Source organism: Ovis canadensis, chromosome 1, assembly GCF_042477335.2.
Source record: "Ovis canadensis isolate MfBH-ARS-UI-01 breed Bighorn chromosome 1, ARS-UI_OviCan_v2, whole genome shotgun sequence".
NCBI classification, from domain to species: domain Eukaryota; kingdom Metazoa; phylum Chordata; class Mammalia; order Artiodactyla; family Bovidae; genus Ovis; species Ovis canadensis.
Genome location: NC_091245.1, coordinates 44,769,381 through 44,773,327, shown reverse-complemented (window position 1 = coordinate 44,773,327; position 3,947 = coordinate 44,769,381). Strand labels below are relative to the sequence as shown.

At 39.7% G+C, this 3,947-nt stretch overlaps 1 non-coding gene across 1 annotated transcript; it reads left to right on the top strand.

Annotated features, from left to right (window-relative positions):
- The first annotated feature begins 950 nt into the window (after positions 1–950).
- TRNAW-CCA (transfer RNA tryptophan (anticodon CCA)) lies at positions 951–1,023 on the top strand. The gene has a single exon. It is a non-coding gene; the product is annotated as a tRNA-Trp (tRNA).
- The last annotated feature ends 2,924 nt before the right edge of the window (positions 1,024–3,947 follow it).

The window sequence follows — 3,947 nt, the reverse complement described above, 5'->3', positions numbered from 1 at the left end:
GAATGGGTATGTGTCCCAAACCAGAGACAACTAGTACAAAGTGTCCCCATGGTCATTATGATAGGACATAAGACAACTTTTGTGTGCATATTCTAAGTCACTTCAGTTGTGTCTGACTTTTTGTGACCCTACGGACCATAGTCCACCAAGTTCCTCTGTCCATGGGATTCTTCAGGCAAGAATACTGGAGTGGGCTGCCATGTCCTTCTCCAGGGGATCCTCCCACCCCAGGGATCAAACCCACATCTCTTATGTCTCCTACATTGGCAGGTGGGTTCTTTACCACTAGTGCCACCTGGGAAGCCCAAGACAGATTTATCAGAGCAAAACTCAGGACTCTTGTAGAAAAAAAATCTCTCTCTGTCCCTGATGTGAACAAAGAGGCATATAGCCCTTGCTGTTGAATGCAGCAATCAAGCAAGCATGAAGGAAAACAGTCTGAGGATATTGAAGATTAGGGCCAAGATAATTAAAAAGAAATATAACTAGGTCCCTGGTCAAACTGTGTTTGATATCTGCATTACTAGTGGAATTTTTAGTTTTGCTAGCTAATATATTTCCTTTATCGTGAAAGCCACATTGGGTTATATTTTCCATTAGTTGCAACCAGAATGATCCTAAATAATACAAACTCTAAAAGGATTACTTCAAATTTAAAATATCTGGCTATGGCCTTTCTTCTGAGATATTGCAGATTATATCAAGCTTCAACTCCATCAGAAAGAATTCTTAGATAACTCCAGGAGAGGGTATTATCTCTCTTGTTTGTGACCTTCATTTGTTGTATACTGTTCTGTAACATCTACCATATTGTTATATTGTATGACTGTTTTCTCTCATTATTTTAATATATTGTAATCTCAATGACATTGTAATTTCATTGGGCTCATGACCATCTTTGTATCTTGTACAACATTTTGCAGTCAGTGGACTGTTAATTAAATTCAACTTCCCTGGTGGCTCAGAGGTTAAAGCATCTGCCTCCAATGCAGGAGACCCAGGTTCGATCCCTGGGTCAGGAAGATCCCCTGGAGAAGGAAGTGGCAACCCACTTCAGTATTCTTGCCTAGAGAATCCCATGGACTGAGGAGCCTGGTGGGCTGCAGTCCACGGGGTCACAAAGGGTAGGACACAACTGAGTGACTTCACTTACTTAAAGGTTAATACAAACCTTTCAATTTTCTTTAGCAGTAGGAAAGACCTAGCTATGGTGTTGAAGAAACATGTCAAAACCAACCTATTGAGAATGTATATTTGACAATAGAACTTGAAAACATTTTAAATGCCTATACTAAAGACTACCCAATGCCACACTTGGCATAGAACACTTTCGATGTTAGAACAGAGTACTAAAGGTTTACTGCATACTAAATTTTATAGAACACTGTGTATTACTGTACCAGACAGTTTCTCCTTGCCTCAGTGCCTTTCGGTTTCCCTGGTGGCTCAGCTGGTAAAGAATCTGCCTTCAATGTGGGAGACTTGGGTTCAACCCCTGGGTTAGGAAGATCCTCTGGAGAAGGGAATGGCTACCCATTCCAGTATTCTGTCCCGGAGAATTCCATGAAAAGGTATGACCAACTGAAACAGCATACTAAAAAGCAGAGACATTACTTTGCCGACAAAGGTGCATCTAGTCAAAGTTATGGTTTTCCCGGTAGTCATGTATGGATATGAAGGTTGGACTATGAAGAAAGCTGATCACTGAAGAAGTGATGCTTTTGAACTATGGTGTTGGTGAAGACTCTTGAAAGTCCCTTGGACTGCAAGGAGATCCAACCAGTCCAAGCTAAAGGAAATCAGTCCTGAATATTCTTTGGAAGGACTAATGATGAAGCTGAAACTCCAGTATTTTGGCCACCTGATGTGAAAAACTGACTCATTAGAAAAGACCCTGATGCTGGGAAAGATTGAGAGCAGGAGAAGGGAATGACAGAGGATGAGATAGTTGGCTGGCATCACCAACTCCATGGACATGAGTTTGAGCAAGCTCTGGGAGTTGGTGATGGACAGCGAAGCCTGAAGTGCTGCAGTCCATGGAGTTGCAAAGAGTCGGACATGACCAAGAGGCTGAACTGAATAGTGACTTTTCCCTTGTCTGCTATTATAATCTGACATATTGCTACTCATATTTTAGGATTAAGTTTCTCTGAATCTCTATATTAAGGTAAGTTCCCTTATCATCAATTCTCATTGTGTTCTCTACATATCCTTCATTGGATCTCTTATGTTTGTCATTACATAAATAGCTGTTTAAATCCACCTATTCTGCTACACTATAGCATCCACTAGAAAAAGGGTGAGAGTCATTTTACTCTCCTGTCTATTAACATTGACTAGAACACAGCTAACAAATGCTCAGTAAATACCAGTAGAATGAATTAACACTTTGGGAGATGGTTGCAGATTAAGAATGCTCCCTCTCTCAAGAACAATGCCACTGTGGCCCTCATCTCTGCCATCTTTGGTAATTGGCCAAAATGCATGTTTTATAATCCACTATTCCTTTATATGCTATCCTTTCTATACAATCCTATACTTCTTCCTCAGGCTTTTGTGGTGGCTCGGATGGTAAAGAATCTGCCTGCAATGCAGGAGTCAGGAAGATACCCTGAAGAAGGGAATGTTTACCCACTTCAGTATTTTTGCCTGGAGAACTCTATGGACAGAGGAGCCTGGCAGGATACAGTCCATCAGGTTGCGAAGAGTTGGACACGACTGATGGACTAACACTTTCACACCTCTGATTCTTCTTGTCATTGCTTTCCTACTTCTCAGTGCTCTAAAAAACTCTTGATTCCACTGCAACAATTCTTTTCATATTGCCAACCGAGTCACAGGATGTTCCTTCACCTTCTTAGTCTTACCTAAAACCTGAATCCCCCAGGAGAATTTGTCTTCTCCTAAGTCTTTTCAAGGCTGCCTATTTTCTCAGTCCAAGTACCAGAGTCCAGATTCTTCCCTATTCTTTTGTACCTTGCTACTTTTCCATACTCAGGCTGAATCACTTACTTCTTTGATATCCATCTATACCACTCTCTATCCCAAATGATTGCTATCATCTATAGACATCCTAGTTACTCTCCCACACTCTTTGACTGCTAGTCCAGATCTCCTTCTATGTAACTTCTGCCTTCTTTGAGGGTAATTTAAATTTCACATATAAAATTAATCTGCAAAGCCACTGGTAATTTGGGGGACCATCTCAACACCATCTTTATTTACCTCTAATCCAGTGAACCACCTCTGTATTCATGTATGCAAACACCTCCTAGACACCGCCACTTGGATATCCATATGTTCACTGAACAAATGTTCATTTAGGTGCTGGGGATGCAGTAATAAACAAAATATGTAAAGTCCTGCCTTCAAGAAACATATAATCTAGAAAAGAAATCAACAACCAACAAGAAAAAGACTTGCTGCTCTTCTCAGTAAAATACAACTTAGGGCAAGAGATATATTACCAGTGAAGATACCTTCATTCTAGGCAGTGTCATAGTAAAGTCATGGCTTACAGCTCCAGAAAATGTTCATCATCCAGGAGTAATCTGAGTTGCTCATGTACTAACAGTTTGTAATTGGTACCCTTGTGTCTCAGATGTCCTTTATCTATCTTAAAAAAGATGCATGAGAACTAATAATAACTTTTTAAATTATATAAATACATTATACATTAATACATCTCATTGATTTATTAATACAGGATGATTTCTGCTTGGTTGATTATGCTCTTTTGACATTTTTATATCAGTGGTAAACAGAGATTGAGGAAATCCCTGCTTATATTTCCAGGACCATTTTTGTTTCTTTATATTTTATGACTGTAGAATACCCTAATTACTTGTAATTACCCTAAGTAATACTTGTTTGTTTCATACCTCCAAATCTTTGTGCATCTTGTTTCCTTTGATTAGAAGGCCCTCTTTGCCCATTCTAAGCCTAAG